This window comes from Protopterus annectens, chromosome 3.part0 (genome assembly GCF_019279795.1).
Source record: "Protopterus annectens isolate FY-2018-M chromosome 3.part0, PAN1.0, whole genome shotgun sequence".
Taxonomy (NCBI): Eukaryota; Metazoa; Chordata; order Ceratodontiformes; family Protopteridae; genus Protopterus; species Protopterus annectens.
The window spans coordinates 1,993,602,432-1,993,626,624 of NC_056731.1; the positions used below are offsets into that span (position 1 = coordinate 1,993,602,432).

Sequence of the window (24,193 nt, forward strand, 5' to 3'; positions counted from 1 at the left end):
AATGACCGCAACTGAAACATCCCTGCAGTGTATTACCCAAAAGTGTAGATTGTTGAAATGGAACGGCTACCTGGGTACCCACCTTGTAGTGATTGAAGTGGGACGCCAGGGTCCTACCTCTCCTAAAGCCAAATCGGCACCAGTCATCAATCAGAGTCCTAATTTTCTCATCGACCAACAGAATGTTCCAATTTTCCTGTACTACCTCACAAAAATATTGGTGTTGCGTCCATATGTAGTGATCATTCTGATAGGGGCTGACTCATTTGTGGATTTATGTTGGTATTGTAACAGTTCCTGTCTGGCCATACCACTAACCTCCCTGCAAGCCATAGTGATTACCCCGTGTTTATATCCACATTCCTTAAACCTCCTGACCATATCAGCTTTATAATAATTGTGTTTGTCACTACCAGAACAAATGTGCTTCACTCTCATGAATTCAGATTTTGGTATATTACGAATGACATGTGGCGGATGATGACTGGTCACATGTAGAAGTGAGTTATATTCAGGGAATTTATGAAACGCCTGTGTGTCCCAAGTGCCATCCACATTCTTGGTAACTAAGACATCCAAAAAAGTAATGTGGTTAAGATCTTGTGTACATCTGAACTCAATACCTCATTTATTCCCATTGAGTTAGTCAACAAATTCCAGTAAATACTCACATCAGCCTTCCATATAAGCCAACAGTCATCCAAATATTGGTGCCAGATGTCCATTTTTGGCAAAAATGGATTGTGTAGGGGATCATATATAAGATGTTCTATAAGCCATAAATAAATTGGCATAAATAGGGGCAAAGGATGCCCCCATTGCCATCCCCTTAGTTTGCAGAAAGCATTTGTCCTGGTAGTTAAAAACATTTTTGGTCAAAACATGTTCCGTCATGAATATTAACAAAGTATTAAATCCTGGGGGATATAATTCGGCAACTCCCAGCCAATACTCAATGGCCAAAAGGCCAGCCCAGTGGGGAATATTGGTATATAGAGAGGCCACATCCAGTGTACAAAGGAACCAATGTGATTCTACCTGAGCATCAGATAGTATTTGTAAAAATTCAGTGGTATCACATATTCTAGATCTCACTAGAGGCAGCAGAGGTTTCAAATATTGAGTCAAAAAAACAGCCAGTGGTTCAGTCAGTGATCCCCTAACAGAAACAATCGGTCTACCCGGAGAATTGGTTAAAGAATTGTGAATTTTAGGTAACAAATAAAAATGTTGCCTTTTGGGATCTTTTATCATGAGGTGTTTTGCAGTTTTGTTGGATATAACCCCTTCATCCACAGCATTGTGAATGAAATCATTTATCTGGTGTTTAAATGTATAGGTGGGTCCAATGGCATAGACATATAATATAAATGTTTGTTGAGTTCTTGCAAAGCCTCATTATTATATGTATCAAAGTCCATCACCTCAATAGCTCCCCCCTTGTCTGCTGTTACAATGACTATGTTGGTATTAGACTTAAGTTCCATCTGTGCCCTTTGTTGAATCTTTCAGAGGTTATGAGGTTTGTTCTGTATTTCACCATGATAAGTATGCAGATCTTTGAGAGCATTATGTAAAAATAATTGTACCACAGGATGTATGAGTGGCATGAAGTTCGATCTTTGAAAATGAAATGCCTGTTCAACAGAACAAGAATCATTATTTTTATCAAAAAATAGTTTTAAGTTCAATGTTCTACCAAAAGAGTATAAATCTGACAAAATCATTTTCAGCAACAAAGAAAGCTGGCACAAAATTTAGGCCTTTATTAAGAAGGTCAATTTGTACAGCGGTAAGAGCATAAGATGAAATATTGAGTACATTATTATGTTCTACTTGTTGCTCAGGATTTGGAGTAAAGTCTCCACATTTGTCACATTTCTTGTGTTTACGTCCCCCCCCCCCTCCGTGACTGATTTTTCCTAAAGGGAAATCTGTACTGGTATTAGTCTGTTTTGGTGTAGGTGAGGTTATACCTACTGCTAATTCAGAGTCAGTATAAGAAGAGGACACATCCCCTGAAGTGCCTGTAGAGGAAAAATTGGTTTTCTTTAATACTGACCTTGGGAGTTTCCTTTTATTTGGTTTGGGGTCAGCCTTAGAAAATGTAACACTTTTGTATGGACCAAATGGTCTACCCTTATCATAATCCATAAGGTCTCTATTGAATTTGTGTAACTTACGCTCCTTAAGCTGTTTTTCCAAACCCAAAAGTTCCTGGGCTAGCTGTTTTGGTAGACAAGGCTAATGTAGGCCCACTGGAACAAAACGAGTCCTGTTTTTCAGAGGTACCCAGGTGACTTATATATATTACTGCAGCTCTACATTGTTAAATGCACTCCAGTATAAATTGTTTTCTAACCCTAGCATTTTCCTCTCACTAGATTACAGCTGTATTCTAATCTATTCCCATTAGCTTTTTATCTCATTTTGTTTTTACTCTTACCTACTTTTATTTCATGGTTACCACTACCTCCTTAGCTGGAGATTACTGCTTATTAGCCTTTACAGTTTATGCATTTATTTAGTTATTTGTTTGTATTTGTTAACCTGGTTAGACTCTGGACCACAGAAAACAACAAATTAACAGCTCATAGCTTTAATCCTTGGCCTGGTTTCATTTTTTTCTATAAGAATTCATAGAAGAATAGTGATCTGCGCCAAGAAAATCAGATAAGAATCTACTGGCTTTCTGGTCGAGCTTTCAGACTTTTCTATTTCGTGAGAAGGCAGGACACCCAGTGATAATAAGGCCACATATCTCCATGTCACATCTGCAGTGTCTCCCTTCTGTTTGGAACTACTGCAGCTGCGCACTTCTGTCTACCTTTATCCAAGGACTCAAACAAAACCCAGACCACTGGTTCTCCACCAATAAAACCCAAACTAGAGATTTCCATCTTTGTGTAAATCCTTGCAAATTCTACAGTTAAACTCGTATTTCTTTTATTTAAAAATATATATGTGCATTTCATATTTTATATTTGCATGCAGTGGTGAATTAATAACATCACAGTGATAGTACACAGGATAGGAAGAGAACTGAATGAAGTGGAATGACTGAGCAGGGCTGTGTAACACTGAAATAATACAATGTAACATTGAAAACAGGCTTTTTCCTCATTCTGTTTTACATATAAAAATATATTATATAAGTAATGGGGTAGGTCTGCAAAATCTTTCAAGAGGACGATATAAGCTATTTCATCTGTCATTTGCAGAGAGGTATTTCTGCAAATATTATTTAAGCATTGGTGAAAGTAACGGTGCTCAAATAGTAAAAATATGAGAGCACAAGAAAATATAAGTAGGTAAAACTAATGCAATCACAATGTATAAAACTCCAGTATTTCTTTTTCATGCACCAGATGTAAATGTGTACAGTACTATTTTGTCACATGACTAAAATTAAACGTATTCCTTTTTTCTGCCACCTGTAGCACTTCTAACATTTGATTCCTGCAAGAAAGCTCTGGTAATTTATAACTACTTGTGTGCAATGAAAAAAAGATGAAAATGCACTGTTAAAAATATTCATTCACCTGTTGGTATTCAAAGTCTTTTGTTTTGCAGTATTAGACGTTGTGCTTCAAGCTAACTGAATGGGAAAAACAAGCCAAATGCTATTTTAAAATACAAGGGATACACTTAAACTGCTTTACACAGCAGCAGCCTTTAGATTTGAAATTTACCCAGATTGGCCTACTATACCACATGACCCATTCAGTTTTTCCACACTTGATTTGCACAACATTTAAATATTAATTATTGTTAAAGCACAGTGACTACAGTTTCCAGTTTTAAACAAAACCATTAGCTTAAAATATTCGATAAGGATGAGAATTTTAAAATAGCATTTTTATACTATCTGCTGTATTAAAATGTTAAATAGCTGTCCTGTTATTGTATTGCATAACTGCTTTTAACTGTGGGTATCTTTGGTATATAAGAATTAAAAAATTACAGAATATTTTAGTAGTCTGATGAGTTTTAATAAAAATATTCGCTACTGGTTTGTGCAATAAGAATGGAATGTTTTAATCGTGTTGGTTTTATTTATTTAGATACAGAGACACTGTTAAAGTTAACAGTGACTAGAACAGCTGGTGGCTATTAATGGCAAAAGAATCCCTCTGCACAATTATTTGCAACACAGTAATTGACAAAGTACAGCAATAGCTAGGGTTGTGTATTATACATTCAAGGAATTATCTCACTCAGAGTGAAGGAAAGACTATTTTGAAGAATGATGACCGCTTCATTTTTTTTTTTTTTTGGGGGGGGGGGGGTTATATTTCTGACTGTTGCTCCAGAAGCACTAAAACTACATCCAAATATAGGAATAATCACAAAAACATTTTTTTCGAAGAACTGTGGTTCATCCACAGCAATGAGATGAGCATCCCACCTGTGCAACATTTGTTTTTCATAGTGGGAACTTCTGTTACCATGGAAATATTTCAAGCTAGCCATCATGCCATTTCAAGCTAGCCATCATGCAAAAGTCTTTACAACATCTGTTAAATTCAACTGATGAAAGTAATTTTAGTATATTTGGGAATGGAACAGAGGTACCTACAAATGGATTTAAGATCAAAGGTATAATAATTATTATACATGGCTAAGAGAAAATTGTTTAAAAAAGGACATGTATGGGAGACCCTGATGTAATGAAGTATATGCATATAAATGTGTTGGTTCATATTTGTTTATTTACTTTGTTATGTCACCTGTTAGAGGCAGAAGGCAAACTGATGCTAAGGAAAATAAGAAATTTTACTGGTAATTTTGAGGCCCCACCTACATGTTACTATAGTGTCAGTCAGTCAGTTAGCAGGAAAGCTCCAATAACATTGAGTTAATTGCAAAATGCCAAAGAGATTTGGGAAGAAAAGAGTAACTCCGGGATTCAATAAAACAATTTTGCCATGCCAGAATAGCGTAGTAGCTTCTGCATGGAATATGGCCGCCGAACAATTCAGTAAACAAGGCTGGAGGCATGCACGAGCCTGCCAGCACTATTCTGTCACAGACACAACTGAATAATGATAATTACCTCATTTGCTGGTGAAAACCATACAAATTAGGTGAATTAGTGATTCAGTAAGCAAGCAGGCATTCGTGTCAGAGCAGTGTCCATTGCAGAAATATATTCAGTTACTAACAGTGTACATTTCTGCAAATATCAAAATGGGGGCATGACAGCTCAAAGTAAAGCATGTATTATGATCATTAGGTATGCCAATGGCCAAACATATGGCCATTGGCATGCAAAACAGTTACAAAATTATAAAAATCAAAACTTTTGTTGTCCAATTTCGGACGTTTAAGCATAGCGCAGCGGCACACAAACGAGATCATGCAGAAAATATAAAAGAAAAAATGTAAAAAACACAACACTATGTGAAATATGACTTTTGCCATTATAGTGTGTAGCATGCAGAACCAAAACAATAATAAGTAGCACTGGTTGCTAAGGACATAGGCTCCATTGTAGTATTGTAACAAGGGACTAAGACAGTGGGGTATGCAGATGAGCAAAATTTACTGAATAGTAAAATGGGAGACCATTGTGTGGATGCACCTAACCACGTAGGAGCTATAATGCAGGGTGTAAGCAGGAGAAGCAGCTGACATAAAAAGGGGGGGGTGTCGTGCTTATGTGTAAACACATTGGTGTTCCACGGCTTCCATTTGAGCTTAGCTAAGCACAGCTAAGCAAGGGTGTGTGTGTGAGGATGTATTTACTTATTCCATGAAATGAGGAGTATGTTTGCATCCAGGGGAGGGCCATTTATGCTTAAACGTGTTTACTTTAGCTAAGCAGGTTTGTGCGACACCCACCAGGTCTTAAAAAAAAAAAAAAAAAAAACGGAAATAGCAGAACTGTTTACATTTGGCCAGTGGGTTTGCGCGGTGTGCCACAGGGCTTAAAAGGGGTGGAAATGGAAAAGAAAAAAGTGGGAAATAGAATGAAAGCAATCAAGTACAAATAATATAGCTGGCAGGTGGAATGTATCATAGTCAGCCAATCATACAGGCAGCATCGGCAGAACAACAGTATAGACTATGCAAACACCTTTCAGTCTGTTTTTTCCCACAAACCCTGCACCACTGGTGTACACACTCAGGGGAATTTTAACTGACAAAATGTTAGGGGCTGCTGTTGCTTTGATACATCAATATGTGCTAGATGCTGAGGGCAGTGAGGAGGATAATGCTGACAACAGCCCCAGACTGAGTAGTAGGAGGAGAAGAGTGTCCACACCCAGGGTAACCTACCAGGGGCTACATGATCTCGAGATACTAGAGTGATACAGGGTGACTTCAGCAGCTCATCGAGGAGAATCCGTCCCATTGGATACAAAGGTATGTGTAGCCTTAAGAATACTAGCTACAAGTACTTTCCAAAGACCTAATGGGGACATCATGGGGTCTCACAGGCATCTGCATCCATGGTACTCCACCAGTTCCTGGATGCCATGCTACCACATGCCGGTGAGCACCCCTGAGGAGAGGGCTAGCAATATGCATCTCTTCCACCATGTAGCAGACAACCCAGAGGTACTGGGTGCCATAGACTGCATGCACATCTACATCAAAGCACCACCCGGTGAACAGGGTAGGGTCCACATAAACTGTAAGAGCTTTCACTCCATCAACTGCCAGGTCATGTGCAATGCCAAGGGCATTGTCATTTATTGTGTGTGCTGACAGCCCTAGAAGCTATCATGACTCCCACATCTGGCATTCCTCACAGCTGTGTCAGGGATTTGCCAGGAGGGACGGGATGTATGGCCATCTGATGGGGGATGCTGGCTATGCACTGGTAACGTGGATGATGACACCCTTCAGAAATTCACACGCATACACTCAAGACAACTATAATGTGGCACAGGCACAAACCAGGATCATTATGGACCATGTGTTTGGGATGCTGAAGTCACAGTTCCGCTGCCTTGACATATCCAGTGGAGCCCTGCAGTACTCTCCAGCCACATGTGCACACATATTCATAGTATGTGCCATACTACACAATATGATCCTGTGGAAACAGCTGTGGCAGAGACAGCACGGGGAAGGACCACACAGCCCTGAACCATTGCCAAGGTCTCCACAGGCACACAGGGACTCAGAGGAGGAACCCCCTGAGCCAACTCCTGTAGGCAGATGGAGGCATGCCCTGTATGCCCTGGCCTTGGCAAGAGGCAACCCATAGCACACACACTGACACTGTAAGGATCCAGGGACTGACACCTCTCTCCAACTCACACACACAGTAAAATGGATGCCACACACATCTCACTACCTGTACCTTACCATGTATAGGCAGTGTACTGTGTGCCTCTGACATAGGCATCCTCAAGCACAGTCCTCACAACTGCCATAGGCACAAGGTAAGTCAGTCTTCTAAATGGAGTATTATGTTCTGGTAGCATATCTATGGTATCACTGCATGCATGCAAGGGAATGGGCTGGCCTACTGGGATAGCAGCAGACAACTAACAGCTATGTGGGACATCAGGAAATGTTTCCCAATACTGGCTTCCCCACACTATGCAGTAGTACCCAAGTTGACAAATCCCACTGTAGTATATGTGGGGGCCAACTAACTGGTGGGTCATAGGTCACAGGCATGGATGTCAGTGTGGGGGTCCCATACTCACACCTCAACCTCACCCAGCAAGTCAGCTATAGAAAACCATAAAGAAATGTCTGTAAAAGACCCACAAATGGTCACAATGATGAAATACCACCCTGCAGACTTACACAATGATAGTACAGCAGGTCTTGCAGTTGCAGTAAGTCTCTAAAGGATAAGAAGTCTGAAACTGGAATGTATGCCATTACAATCTGACCTGTGGTCTGTAGTGATATGACTCTAGTCTCCAAGACAGGGCACAATACTATGCTAAATGGAACCAAAATGTAAAGCAAATATCAGCACAGTCTGTGCAAATGTGTACAGTTGACAGGTGTGAACCCCACACCCATATTCCCATAGAAATGCAGTAACATATATGTTTGTGGGAAATAGCAGTAGAGCACACATTGCCAGGGCTGCCCCAATCAACATGATAACTTGTTGCATGTCCATAATATGCAGGGGTCAATAAGCTATGTATATGTGTGGTTAATACTGTCAGGATGTGTCCAGCACTTACTCCCGGCTGTTGTGTCATAGTGGCCTAGCTACAGTACTGTGGTTGACAGGGCCATGTTCCAAGAACTGCAGTGCTAACAATTCTGCATGTTAGCTACACCTACAGTAGGAGTTGTACACACTGTCCAGATGTCACTATCTGTTATTGCAGGAAAGCTGGACAGGTCATGGACAGGGGGCCACACATGGACAGTACACAGCCTGGAGTAACCTACACAGTGTCTACCATAGTTCTCAACTGTACAGACCTATTGCAGAATGTCCAGAGGTTTGCATCATATTTGTTGTCTGTATATCATGAAATGGTGGTTGTCTGGCAATTCATTGGCAAATCACATAAGACTAAGGTCAGAAAATAATGACAGATTTTAGTGTCAGACTTCATTCCCTATAGAAACATGCATGCTAATGCAAAACCTGTTACTGAATCACCATTCTAGGTTTGTAAGGCCAATACTTAAAAATGGTCCCTATATTTAGGCGTCTGTCCCCCAATTACTTATGGCTTTGTCCAAATGTCCGGCTCTCAGAAGTTGAGAGGTATGGTGCCTAGTAAGACAGCAGATCATGAAGGTCAATGTACTGACAGTTTATAAAAGGCTGTCACCTTTCTATGTCAGCACTGACAACATGCCACTGGCCAACAGCCATACCCCTGGAATGACACAGGTTGTCACAGAAGGAGCACAAGTATGCCTTGTATATCTGTTCTGCTTGTCCTAACATTGCATTTTCCTTTCAACTATTTGCAAAACAAGAAAGGGTCATGTCAAAACAACAATGGCAGGCAGTGGGGAAGCAGACGTCATACCCATAAGAGCAAACAAGCAATTGCCAAACTGGTCTCCCAACTGTCTATATTTGGCAGAACATTATTAACACCCTGCCCCCATGTGTGGGCCTTTGTCTGACTGTCATATTTGGGCCTGTCCAGATGTCAGTCTGTGATGGTAAGACAGCTAGGCCCACATGAAGCCTCATAATAACATATAGCAACACAAACCGTCTAAGAACCAGAGCAAATGGAGTGATGCACTGATGGACAACCTGCTAAATAGGTACACAACCTTGTGAGTGATGTAACGGCATGTACCCCGCTCACATCAGAATTACAAATACATAACAGAAGCCACCATGGGCAAAGCCTGTGACTGGACTACAGTAGGACAAAGAGATACACATAAGGGGAAGGGGAACCACTGGCCAGACAAAAGGAGAATGTGCACACCAGGACAAGTTGTGCAGTAGCATAGGTGCCATACAGTGTATGGAGTCAGTAAACATCACCTCCAAATACACAACACACACCCATGTAAGTGGAGGTCCACAAAAAAACAAAAACCCAAACAATGGACACCTCAGAGGCAAAAATCACATGAAAACTCCACAAACCTACACACCACATACCATGTAGACTCCACACACCAGGGTCTTGCAAACACTAAGGCCATACCCTAAACACCTACAGCACTATCCCTCTACCCCATACAGACTCTGTTGAGGTGACCTCTGTCTGGCATACAAAGCAATCCAGACCCCACCTTGATGGGTCTGTTTCACATCTGGAACTCAAGGCCCACTCCATCAACCTGTAAGCACAGCATCAACCTGGGCTGTGATACCACACACTCCCCCATCTGTAATACACTCTCTGTCAACAGCAAGCCAAGTTCCTCAATACCCCTATTGATGTCCTCCCTGTATAAGTGCATGGGAAACACAAAATACAGTCCTGTGATTCCACCTGTGTCCCTGCTGGACAGGGGCTCTGTGTGTGCTGACATGTCATAACATGGGCCACACTCTCATCTGCATGGGTTATAAGGGCTTCAGGGCCAATACCCTACTAACGTCATAGCAACCTATCAACCTATACACAACTGTCTATCAGTGGTTCATCACATCACTCTGTACTGCTCTGTCACTGACATACCTGGAAGTCACAGTGCTATGTGGAATATACTACACATATAATGGACATTTCTGCACAGTAGAATGCACTCTGTACCCACACTCATACCTCTCAACCTCTGACAGCAAGACATCTGGATAAAGTCATAAATTAAAGTGGGACAAAGGCCCAATGATACATTCTTGCCCAAAAAGGCCAGTTGTAAATATTGCCCTTACATACTGAGAAAGTTGGTAGAATAGTGGGTTTTGCATTAGCAGGAATTGTCTGAAGATTATAAAGTCTGAAACACTAATGCCTGTCATTATTTTGTAACATCAGTCTTCAATTATATACAACTAACTTGCCAGAAAAACACAAGTTTATGTAGACTGGACAAAACTTCTTGACAAGCACCTGGACAATCTGCCAAAAAATGTACAGTTGAGAGGTATGGATTCCAAAATATGACTTTCAGGTAAGAAGAATACCACAGAAGCAGGAGAACCCCAGCCAGTATATCACCATGTTGCTGGACTGTTTACGCAGCTTCATTAGTCAACCGGCTGTAGCCACACTTCTCAACTGGCCTTTTTGGACAAGAATGTATATAGTTGGGCTCATACTATTGGTCTGTGCATCATACATCTTGTATTCCTCTGGTAAAGCATTATGATGATCTGAGGATATCTGTCACTAGGTAATGACACATTACATTCCAGTGTCAGACTGCAAATATGTCAGAAAATGTCTGCTAAAACAAACCCAGTACCTCTATGAAAGTCCTGTTTACTTTTGAGAGATATAGCTGTAGCACACAAAATCCCAGACCGGAGTACAACTATCTCTGGAATGGAGTCCCACTCTCACTATAGAAGGTCATACTGGGCATGCTCCTACACTTGGAGAATCACAGGCCATCTGGAAGAGCCTGATGTTGATCAAGAACAAACACAGGAGTGGTTAAGGAGAGGCAAATTCAAACCAAGAAATGCAAGGTTAATATTGGCAGCCCAAGATAGTGGACTACATACATGCTGGTTTACAAAGTCCATTGAACACATGGGAGAAACAGACAAATGTAGGTTTTGTAAAAGACAATTGGAAACAGTTACACACATTGTTGCTGGTTGTGACGCACTAATGGCAGAGGGACTGTATACTGAAAGGCATAATAATGTGGCGAGACTGTTACACTGGAGATTGTGCAAACATTATGGTATCAAACTGTCTGAAAAACACTGGAAACATGAGCCACAAAGAATCACAGAAAATGATGAAGTTTATATCACATGGGATCACACAATACCAACAGTTCAAAAGATAGATGCTAGAAAACTGGATACAGTGGTCCAAGAAAAGACAAAAGTAGCATTGATCATTGAAATCACCACACCCAGTGACTACAGTGTCTTGCATACAGAGACACAGTCATAAAATACCTGGATCTGCAGGCAGAAATGAGAGCCATGTGGAAGAAAGATACCCAGGCAGTGCCAATAGTAGTAGGAGCAATGGGTCTTAAAAAAAATTTACAATCCTATTTAGATATGTTACCAATTCATATAACACCATACAAATTGCAGAAGGTGTCATTACTGGGCACATTGCAGATGCTGCGAACAGCACTTTTGGCTGACATCAAAGAGTGAAACAATACTAATTTCATGCAATTTAATTGTACTTTGACTTAGGAATGGGGTCCATTCCCGTCATGGTATTAGAAACCCAAAAGACTTGGAAAAATTAAAAACGACTACATAATTGTATTGTGCATATATGTCTTTGCATACAGACAGCTATATACTCCTTAACTGTCCCTACACACACCCATCAGACAGGATTACCCTCAACTAGCTGTAGGTGGTCCATATGTAATATATCTGCATCTGTTGTGTGTGATACACAGACATATATATGGGCAACATACAACAATATGTCAAGCATACACATGCATAGACATGGGGAAGAGAGAGAAACAGACAGTGATAGAGAGAGACACAGAGGGACACACAGAGAGTGAGTCATACACAGGGATATCCTGAATGGCATAGAGTGATGTCCTGCTGTGGACAGTGGCATACCAGTCATAACCAGTCACATGTGCCAGCATGAAGGTGAGTTCCACTGTGTAATAATATTGAGGTGGGAGTTGTAATATCACATCCCCTGCCTTTATGTGTGTGCGTGTGTTTGTGTGTGTGTGTGTGTGTGTGTGTGTGTGTGTGTGTGTGTGTGTGTGTGTGTGTGTGTGTGTGTGTGCATCTGTAGGTTTAAGTATAAGGAGGCTGTTCCCACTCAGTACACTTCCCATTGCCCTACTTCACAAGATCTGCTGCTGTCATTCACATTAGAAGCACCATTGGACACCTTGCAGCCCTATAAACTCTGTAGTGCATGTGATAACTACGTAACACTTTAGTACAAATAATTAGATAGGTAGGGGTTCTAATCTCGGTCTTGGCAAATGTAAGTGTGTGTGTGTGTTTGTAGGTGAAACAGTTTTAGACCATTCCCACCCAGTACACATCCCAGTGCCCCACTTTATCAGTCCTGCTGATGTCATTCCCCTTAGAAGTAGCTTTGCACAGCCCCAGCCCTGTAGGCTCCATGGCGTGTGCAATAACTATGTAGCAGTATATTACAAATAACTAGATAGGCAGGGGTTCTATTCCCACTTTTGGCAAGTGTGTGTGTGTGTGTGTGTGTGTGTGTGTGTGTGTGTGTGTGTGTGTGTGTGTGTATACAAGTGTTTGTAAGTGTGTACATTTGTAGGATGAAGCATTTTGAAGGACTTTCCCACCCACAACACTTCCCAGTGCCCTACTTTAGCAGTCCTGCTGATGTCATTCACCTTAAAAGTACCTTTGGGCACTTCTCAGCCCTATAAGTTCTGAAGTCCATATGATAACTGTGTAACACTATAATACAAATAACAGAGGTTCTATTCACAATACAGGCAAGTGTGTGTGTGTGTGTGTGTGTGTGTGTGTGTGTGTGTGTGTGTGTGTGTGTGTGTGTATATATACAAGTGTTTGTAAGTTTGTAGGATGAAGTATTTTGAGGACTTTCCCACCCACAGCACTTCCCAGTGCCCTACTTTAGCAGTCCTGCTGATGCAATTCACCTTAGAAGTACCTTTGGGCACTTGTCAGCCTTATAAGCTCTGTGGCTCATGCAATAGCTGTTTAATACTATAGTACAAATAACTAGATAGGCAGGCATTCTATTCCCAGTTTTGGAAAATGTGCATGTATGTTTGTAGGATGAAGTATTTTGAGGACTTTCCCACCCACAACACTTCCCAGTGCCTTACTTTAGCAGTCCTGCTGATGTCATTCACCTTAGAAGTACTTTTGGTCAGTTGTCAGCCCTATAAGCTCTGTAGAATGTGTGATAGTTGTGTAACACTATAATACAAATAACTAGATAGGCAGGGGTTATTTTCCTAGTTCTTGCAAATGTGTGTTTATAAGTGTGTGTGTATGTTTGTAGGATGAAGTATTTTGAGGACTTTCCCACCCAGAACACTTCCCAGTGCCCTACTTTAGCAGTCCTGCTGTCATTCCCCTTAGAAGTACCTTTGGATACGTGTCAACCCTGTAAGCTCTGTGTAGTGCATGCGATGACTGCATAATACTATAGTACAAATAACTAGATAGGTAGGGGTTCTGTTCTCAGGTTTGGCAAATGTGTGTGTGTGTGTGTGTGTGTGTGTGTGTAAGTATTTTGAGGACTTTCTCACCCACAACACTTCTTAGTGCCCTACTTTAGCAGTCATGCTGATGTCATTCCCTTAGAAGTACCTTTGGACAGCTCCACAGCCATATAAGCTCAGTGGTGTATAGAATAGCTATGTAACAGTATAGTGCAAATTACTAGATAGGCAGGGGTTCTATTCTTAGGTCTGGCAAATGTGCATGTGTCTGTGTGTATCTGTGTGTGCCTGTGTGTGTGTGTGTGTGTGCGCCTGTGTGTGTGTCTGTCTGTGTGTGTGTGTATGTGTGTGTGTCTGTGCCTGTGTGTCTGTGCCTGTGTGCCTGCGTGCCTGTGTGTCCGTGTGTGTGTGTTTCTTCATAGGTGAAACAGTTTTAGGCCATTCCCAACCACTATACTTCCTAGTGCCCTACTTTAGCAGTCCTGCTGATGTCATTCCCCTCAGAAGTACCTTTGGACAGCCCTCAGCCATATAAGCTCCATGGTGTGTGAATAACTGCGTAACAGTATAGTACAAGGTAGCAGGTTATCAACAAATCAAAGGATTTGGTTGAATAACAGTCAAGATTCCAAGAAAAACAGCCCAAATCCACTGTTTGATAAACAATTTATTGTAGCTCAGGATATAAACACCATACATCAGCAAAACAAAGCTTTCAAGTAAAACACTGAAAAAGAGTTTTTACTTGAAGGCTTTGTTTTGCTGAGTTATGCTGTTTCTGACCTGAGTTACATTAAATTGTTTATCGAACGGTGGATTTGGGCTGTTTTTCTTGGAATCGTAACAGTATAGTACAAATAACTAGATAGGTAGGGGTACTATTCTCATGTCTAGCGTGTGTGTGTGTGTGTGTGTGTGTGTGTGTGTGTGTGTGTGTGTGTGTGTGTGTGTGTGTGTGTATAAGTGTATGTACAAGAGTTTATAAGTGTGTATGCATGTAGCACAAATTATTTTGAGGCCTTTCCCACCCACAAAACTTCCCAGTGCCCTACTTTAGGAGTCCTGCTGATGTCATTGCCCTTAGAAGTACCTTTGGACAGCACTCAACCCTATACACTCTGTGCCATGACGTGTAATAACTAAATAACAGTATAGTACAGATAACAGATAGGCAGAGGTTCTGCACTCAGTTGTGGAAAATGTGTGTGTGAAGGTGTTTGTAAGTGTGTATGTTTGTAGGGTAATGTATTTTGATGCCCTTCCCACCCAGTACATTTCCCATTGCCACAGTTTACAATGGCCTTTGATGTAATTCACCTTAGACATACCTTGCAACACTGTTAAATCCTATAAGTTCCATGGGACGTGTGTTAATTGTGTAACATTGCAGTGCACATAACTAGATAGGTTGTGGTTGTAAACGCAATACTGGCAACTGTGATTGTGTGTGTGAAAATCACATCATCCCTATGTGTGCTGATCCACTGTACAAGCACAGTTCCACAGTTTCCAACACCAAGCAACTGTGGTGCATGCAATGGTCATATCACTGTGTATTGTACATTAATAGATAGATAGGACATCTACTCTGAGTAGTGTCCCCTCCATGTGCATGTGTGTTTCAATGCATGTCCCCATGTAGCAGTGTGCGTGTGTGCACGCATGTGTGCATGTGTGTGTCAGATGGCTCTAACATGTTAAGGGCCTCTGAACCCAGTCACCCAGTGTGTCAGACCAATATGAGGGTGTCCGTGCATCGATGGTATGGATAACAGGGTTGTGGCACAAGTATCATCACATGCACAGGGTGTGGTGTTGGATTGCCAGAAGCCTGGGGTGGGCCATATGGCTGACATGTGTGTGTGTGTGTGTGTGTGTGTGTGTGTGTGTGTGTGTGTGTGTGTGTGTGTGTGTGTGTGTGTGTGTGTGTGTGTCTGGAGGGGTGGTGTTCAACTGGGCTGTGCAGAGGAGCTGTGCATGTCTGGTGGTGACCGGCCTGTGATAGGGATGTGTGAGTGGTTTCACACCATCAAGCCATGTGGATGCCTGATACAGGGCTATGTTGGACAGCCCGTGGACTGTACATAGCAGGATGTACAGTTCACCATCTCCCGGCAGGGACATGGGAACTGGTTCTGCCAGAAGTTTCACTGACACCACCAGGCCAAAAGACAGGTGCAGTACTACTCCCCGATGGTGACTGCTGTCTGCTGGATCTACATCCCTGATGGGACTGGCCAGGACAATGTGCCTATGGCCTGCACTGGTGTGGTGTGGACAGCACCCTCACTTCAGTAGTGCTGGTGGTACAGGACTGTGAATGTGTACAACCGCATGGACTTTCAGCCGATCATGTTGCTGACCTACGTCCACCTAGCCGATGCGCTATTCCCACCACATGCTCAAGCACAGGCATTGCACAGACAAAAAGTGACAATGTCTTACCCCACTGTCTATCCACAACATCAGTAAGATGATGTATGGCATCACAAATGCCATGGAGGTCATCACACATGACAGGAAGTGCTGCAATCATGACCCAGAGCATCTGTCTCGTGTTTCGGACATTATGCACCTGTGCCTCCATGATGGGACATAACATGCATTTGGTGACACCTGCTGTGGCACTTGTGACAGGGGCTTGATGGGCAGCAGTTCTCCATTCAGCACTCCTGTCCCTCTGCCTGTGTGTGACCTCGCTTCCTCTCTGTCTATGGCTGGTGTCTACACTCATACTTACCATAGTCTACACACTAGCCTGTTCCATGCCACCACACTCCAATTGTCCATTATCTGTGGCTGCTGGGGACTGGGAATGTGTGGGCATACTGACTGTGCACGAGGATATGGTGGGTGAAAGTGGGATGCCAAACAGTGGCACAGATTCTCTTTCCAACAACCCCATCTGTGCCTCACTATGACCACCATCATCATGGGAGTCTGCTAAGACACTGACATCAGGTTGTGAGGGGGAAAGACACCAACTTCCATGTTCACCTCCGAGGAGAAGACAACATATGTAAATTAATACCGTGCAGTATTGTTTGCTGATACACACACACACACACACACACACACACACACACACACACACACACACACACACACACACACACACACACATGCATATGCACGCACACGGGCGCACATACTCCTGGTAAAGTGTGGCACAGCTTTGACACCTATGGGCCCTTCAGGCCAGATCGTACAGTAGTTCTCCCTGCCACAATCCATTTCTTTCACAGCTACTGCAAGGCCCACAATGAGTGACAAATCCTACTGTGTGATGAGCCTATTAGCAGAATGGTAATTGTGACCAAGACCAAGGCTATTGGAGTGAGCTATCCAGTGTAACCAAGTGCATATGCAGGTACTGTAAGAGCTGACTTACTGCTATACACACCACATACAATGACAAGGTGCAACGATATGTGATGATAACTGATGAAGGGACAAGAGTATACACTATCACTGCAGTGGCTACACAGTTCAGCATGTTATGGTCTATCATGGAAGCAAAAGTAGCATTGATCATTGAAATCACCACACCTAGTGACTACAGTGTCTTGCGGACAGAGAGACACAAAGTCATAAAATACCTCAATCTGCAAGCAGAAATGAGAGCCATGTGGAAGAAAGACACCCAGACAGTTCCAATAGTAGTAGGAGCAATTGATCTTATAAAAAATAATTTACAATCATATTTAGATATGTTACCAATTCATGAAACACCATAAGAATTGCAGGAGGAGTCATTACTGGACACATTGTGGGTGCTGCGAAGAGCACTTTTGGCTAACATCAAAGAGTGAAACAATACTAATTTCATGAACTTTAATCGTACTTTGACTTAGGAATGGGGTCCATTCCTGTCATGGTAATAGAAACCCAAAAGACTTGGAGAAATTAAAAAATTCAGACTCACAGGGATTCATTTCAGACAACATTGCAGAACAGTCTGCAATACATACAGGAAACATGTAAAGTACTTGGTGCATAGCCTCATAGGATGATACCAGGCTATTGGCCCTGATGCCCTCATAAGCCTAACCTAGACTTTAACCCATGTCCCTTCAAATCAAAACCAGCACATGTTTCCTCTGTCCAGCTGGGACACATGCAGGATCCCAGGGGTGTCTTATCCATTTCCCATGCAGTCGTCCAGCTTCTTCTTCAAGATGGCTATACACGTACTCTGCTAGACATGGGGAGGGAGTGTATTTTACAGACAGTGTATTGTGTGGGACACCACACTATCCCACCAAGTACTATACATGTCACAGACCAGGTGAGGGCCTTGCATGCGTGATGCGTAAGTGAGGTTTGTCTTACGGATATGCAGAAATACCATCAAGGCAGGTTTGGAAATGGCCTTGTATGCCAGACACAGGTCACCTATGATCAGTCTGCATGAGACTGAGTACAGGGATGGGGCTGTCAGCCTACCTGTATAGGATAGGTGTTGCAGACCCTGGATTTGCCTGGTAAGGAACCTCTGTGGTCTCTGCAACTGCTGCATTTGCTTGGCAAGGTACATTCCAAATGTGCCATTGTACTTGGTAATGTGTCTGATAATGGTGGAGTACAGGGATGTTGTGGCATCCTGGTTCCTAGATGACATACCCATATTTGTGAGGTGGCCCTTGTAAACAGCCTTCCTTACAATGGCGCCAACATGGTGGGAAATTGTCAGGTTGCTACCAACCTTGGTGCACAAGTCACCTCATACCTGACTGCATGCTCAGTACATTATTACTGTCATAATTAGTGGAGATGATATCTGCCACAGCAGGAAAATGATTCATCTCCTAGTATTCAGTTTGAGGAAATGCTTCTTGCATCAGTCATTAATTTGTGTGAGGGCCTCTTGGAGGATTCTCACATCAGCAGGAGAATGTAAGACAGTGGCCAACTTGCAAGCATCTGTATACCTGGTCAGCCACAGACCACTGCTTTTGTCTTCAGATATGTATATCTCAAACAGTAGAGGACCCAGACCGATCCTTGGGGTAAACCGCTCTGGAAGAGTCTACTACTAGAGGTGGGTTCCACTACTTTGACCAAGTGGGTACTATCATTGAGCCTATTAGCTACCCATCTGGTAACATACAGGTTGACGCCTAGCTGTGTACGCGTATGTATCCTTGCCGCCTGGAGATTATTGTGAGGGAACTGGGCTAGGTGAAGGCAGGCATTGCTTACCATCTGCCCCTCATCCTTGTGTGTGTTGACCACTTCAGAGAGGTTGACCAGGTTTAACAGGCCTGATCTCCCTTTGACAATACCACACTGTGTGGGCTCAAGCATTCTGAGGTTGCTGATATCCATGTTCATGTCCTTGATACTGCCTTCCATGCCCTTGCAGAGCAGGCTAGTTAGGCTGATGTGCATATGATTGGCTGGGTCAGTGGATTGCTCTGCCTTTGTGTATAGGGATGACAGTGGCTGTCCTCTGTGCAGATGGGATGACACTGGTACTCAGGCTTTGGTTGACTACAGTGTGTAATGGAGCTGAGAGCTCATGCCTGAGTTCATGTTGGATACAGCCAGAGATGGTATCAGGCCTATGGAGACTTCTGTGTGTTGCCTTTGAGAGGGCATTATGGACCTGCTTTCTGATGAGGAGGGGAGGGGGGCAGGTGCAGTGCATGCACATGTGTACAGATGAGGGATGGGGGGTGAAGTTTACACTTCACCTGTCTGCAGCAGGTTGGCTATATCTATGCCGTATGTGTATGTGGTGTTATTGACCACCACTACAGAGCAGATTTGGGTGTTGCCTCTGAGATTGCACACATATGTGTGGAAGGCCTAGTGATTGGTCTTGGTGGATGTGTCCAATTTGCACTCAAAGATAGCCTTAGGGTAATTCACCAGTAACATTTGCTTGTCCAGACCAAGGTGACATTGCTTCCAATAAGGCATCTGCTCCTTCTTGGCCCTGTCCAGTAATTATTCCCACCTATTATGGTATTTGTGTATTGCTGCTATACACCACAGATGTTTACACTACCTTGAGGGAGATGATGTTGTCCTGTCAGGTATTGCTGAGTCCATACAGCTATGTAGGTGCTCACATAGTATTGTGGTGTGGGCTTGCATACTACTGCTAGTTCTAACTGATGGGACAGTGGCTGTAAAGTTACATCTACCTGCTCTGAGGAGATTTATAGTCATTTTTGTACCGTTTATTTTCTTTAACCCTGACAAGGGAGGGCAGGGAGCTGGTGACCTGAACAATGATGGCTGTGTGGTCAGATCTTACCACGGAGGATGACACTGTAGGAGTGCTACAGTGGCTACTCATGTTGATTAGGACTGGGTACAGGATATTGCCACCTGTTATAGGAGTATTGACTAGCTGATCCACTGCATTACCATTGACAAAGCTGAGGAATCTCTGTGCATTCATGTTCAGGTAACATAGGTCATGCACACTATGGTTGGGTAGTTAACATCACCCAGGAGCAGGGTAGAAAGTTGAATCTTGACAGATTCCAGCAAGTCCAGATAGGTGTGGTGGGTGTCCAGAGTCATGGTTGGAGGTATGTAGCTAGCTATTGTTTGAGTAGATGTTTTGCAACTGTTAACTGCACTCGGGATGTCTCCCATGTGTCATACTGTTTGACCAGCTTGAAGGTGTGTATGTGTATAATAATGTTTAAAACTCCACCTCCTGTGGCTTTGCAGCTATCCATTTAAGGTGTAAATGTATGATGGAGATGAGTAACTTGGCATAGCTGCAAGCAGGTTTCAGTGACTGCACAAATGAAAGCCTCCTACAGACAAGATACGCTTGCATTGACATGGGTTTCATGCTAAGACACCTAGCTCCTGTTAGAACACAACATCTGCACAAAGGCACACATCAATAGTGGACAAAGGCCAGAAAATAGTGACTTTATAAATCTAGTTGTAGCACACTTAGTTGCTAGCAAAGACGGTTTCACATTCACAGGACTACTCCACAGGATATGACATCTGACATTCACATGTATGCTATTATGTTATGACTTCAGTCTTTAATGGTTTGCCAGTGATTTGCCAGAAAATACACAATTGAATGAGACATTGACTACAAATATGAGGCAAACATGTGGTCAGTCTGCAAAACTCTGGACAGTTGACAGTATGGGCTCAGTATATAACATACAGTTCAACACACACTTCTGCACCTGTTTACTATGCACATATCCTATATAAGACTCTTACATTTGTAAGACAAGCATATGTATCATATTAGCATTTACAGATGACATAAAAATATTTACAACATCCCAGGTAACTGGCCTAGCAGTGTCACAGTCAGTATTGTTCAGATACTCCAGTAGTAGTCATACATGAGCTGACCTTTGTTGGGGTGACTCAGGTCCAGGGCTGTGATCCATGTCACTGCAGACAGGGCAAGTAGAAATGGCTGTAGGTGCTGGACAGCAGCATACAAGTCCAGCAAGTCTTGTTGCAACCTAGTGTTTAACTTCCTATTTCACATTATTGCATCCCCCTTTCTGCATTCCATTACAACCTTACATGAATTACATACCTGTTATATTGCTGAAGAGTTTCTGCAAAATAATGCAAATGTTTAGGTTTGTGTACTCACAGTCTGTCTTTGTGTATATGGGTTCAGACCTGTGTTGCATAGGCAGCAACTTGCCTTTTGTTGGTAATGCCCATGAGCAGGTGATGACCGGTGCACCAGTTGGTGTCTCCCACTTGCTACTTGCATCCAAAGCAGCTGTGTTGTCTTTCCATTAGCCAATGTCATAGCAACACAGTGCTATAATTAAGTCCTTCATGTGAGCCTTGCCCATACCTCTCAAGTTTACAGATTTTCTCAGAATGTCCATATAGGTTTGGAGACAAAGCCAGAGAGGCATGATTACGTTGGTTTGGACAAGTGCTGAGGAGGGATGCTGAGTATATTGGGAAAAAGATGCTAAGGATGATGCTACCAGGTAACTGGAAAAGAGGAAGGCCTAAGATAAGGTTTATGGATGTGGTGAGAGAGGACATGCAGGTGGTTGGTGTGACAGAGCAAGATGCAGATGACAGGAAGAAATGGAAACAGGTGATCTGCTGTGGCGACCCCTAACGGGAACAGCCGAAAGAAGATGATGATGATTTTTGCTGTGTTCCTCCTAAAATTTGTACTTTTCTGGCAAATAGCTGAGGATTGAAGTCATTAAATAATGACAAAGATTTGAGTTTAAGACTCCACATCTTTCAGAAAATTCATGCTAATACAAAACATATTATTCTATCAACTTTCTAAGTTTGTAAGAGCAATATTTAAAATCATTCCCTATTTGTCCCCCATCATTTTAGTCTTTGTCCAGATTTTTTGCTCTAAGAGTTTGAGAGGTATGGCCTTGCCCCTTTTCCTTGCTGTGAGGAGGACATTATGGAGGTGTGGGGAGTACAGCCTCACAGACGGTAGGTGGAAATACCTCTTAGAACAAGAAATGTGGAGACAGCCCAACAACATGTGTGACAAAGGTCCAGAATTGGGTAAAGATTGTAAGTAAGAATTGCTGTTATACACATAGAAGATTGTTAGATTAACCGGGTTTATCTGGACATATATTGTCTGCATGACTTGACATCAGACAGTGATATGTCTCTGACACACCTCTCAACTGTCCAGATGTCCACAGACTGCCCAGAGGTTTGCCTATTATGTTTGGTCTGTTGCTCAGAAAATTTTGTTTTTTGAGACATCAGTAGGATAATGTGAGGAGGGAAGTTAGTAAATGACATCCATTTGTGTTTCAGACATCATATCCTTCAGGGATATTATGTTACAACAAAACCTGTAACACCAGCAACTGTTTTGGTTTGTAAAGCCATTATCTGAGATAGGACCCACTTTTCATCTCCTGCCCCCCCACATATGTCAGGCTTTGTCCAGATGTCCTCTAGTAAGAGGTTCAGAGGTATGGTATATATCATTATTTAGTGACTGAACTCCTGATATCATCCCAGTGACTTAGCAGACTCGTGGAAGTGGTATGTGGCAGTGGCCATAAATATGATCCCACACCCTGGACATTCTGTGGAAATCTGTACAGTTGAGAGTTATGTATGCCTGGCCATTGTTAACAGACTGCAAAGATTGTGTAGCAGTGTTGTTTGCAAATGTTTGTTGGGCTGAGTAGGGGGACAAGCAGATGTGAGTGTCATAGATCCTTTTCAATCTGACTGTGCATGATGCTACAGTTTCTGGTGTTCTATCAGGTGTATATGTTTGTAGGGGCAGATTGAGAAATGTCCTGTAACACCTTAGGATTCCCAGTAGACTGTGAGCTGGGACAGTATATGTCGGTGTAGTGTGTCTGACTGGCAATCAGGATATGTTTGTTCAAATAGTTGTTATACTCTAGAGTTCATTTGGGGTACTGGTATGTTACTGTGACTGTGGTGCAAATGGTTTTGGGTGGACAATTTCTCACCAATGTCTGCTTATCATTACAGTTACATCCCTGTAGGGGTTCCTATGAGTACAAATAAAACGCATTATGTTGAATGCGTTTTTGTCGACACCTGTAGAGCGAACAGGCAAAACAGCGAAGTGGCTGTTAAGCGAATTCTATCCCTGTGAAAGAAGTTGCTTGACCACTTCATTGTTTTGCCATGTTCTGAAGTGTAGTGTAGTCTCTTGTCCGGTATAGCCTCTGAGCGTGATTGTGCAACAGTTACTGACCTTAGGGTTAGGGTGTGGGTTAAGGTAAGTGCATATGTATGAAAGTGTTTACTGCTTTATATTTTTTGTTAAATGTATGGTTGAGTTATGTGTGTATGTGTTTTCAGTTGTTTACTTTTATTTTGGGGGGTAGAATTAGGGTTAAGGTAAGTGTATATGTGTTTGGAGCTGTTGATGTGCGAGAGTTACTGATCTTAGGGTGCGGGTTAAGGTAAGTGCATATGGTTTAAAATGTTTACTTTTTTTTTTTTTCATTAAATGTATGTTTGGGTTATGTGCATATGTGTATTTAGTTGTTTACTGGTTTTTTGGGGGGGTATAATTAGGATTGGGTATGTGTGTATGTGTTTGGAAGTGTGTAATGTGTTTTTTTTTTTTTTGAGGGGGTTGGAACAGCGATTTCTTTCCCTAGGAAAGAAATTGCAGTTCTTTGGATTCGACATTTTCAGCTTTTACTGAAAATGTGTCGATGTAACATCGTTCGCTGTTTTAAGCATTCAATGTTGCAATATAGACCCCCCTGTAGTACATGATATATTTGCAAATACATGGGTAATTCCCCAGAGCTGATTTGGGTTAGAGTCGTGTTGGTCTGACTGTAGTTCTGAAGGTGTTAGGTGACATGGTTGGCAGGTCTCAGATGTTTCTCTCTTCTGTTACATGATTGTAGTCATACCTCTCCACTGGCCAAATGTCTATACACTGTCCACATGCATCGTGTGTTTGATTTGTTCCCCATAACAGCTGTGGGATTCTGACAAATCTTGGTGGTGATGT

General features: G+C 42.4%; 1 protein-coding gene across 1 annotated transcript in view; it reads right to left on the reverse strand.

Moving 5' to 3' along the window:
• The window catches only part of LOC122797239 (growth hormone-releasing hormone receptor-like), a 549,995-nt gene that overhangs the window by 190,417 nt on the left and 335,385 nt on the right, over nucleotides 1-24,193 (reverse strand). The window lies entirely within an intron of this gene.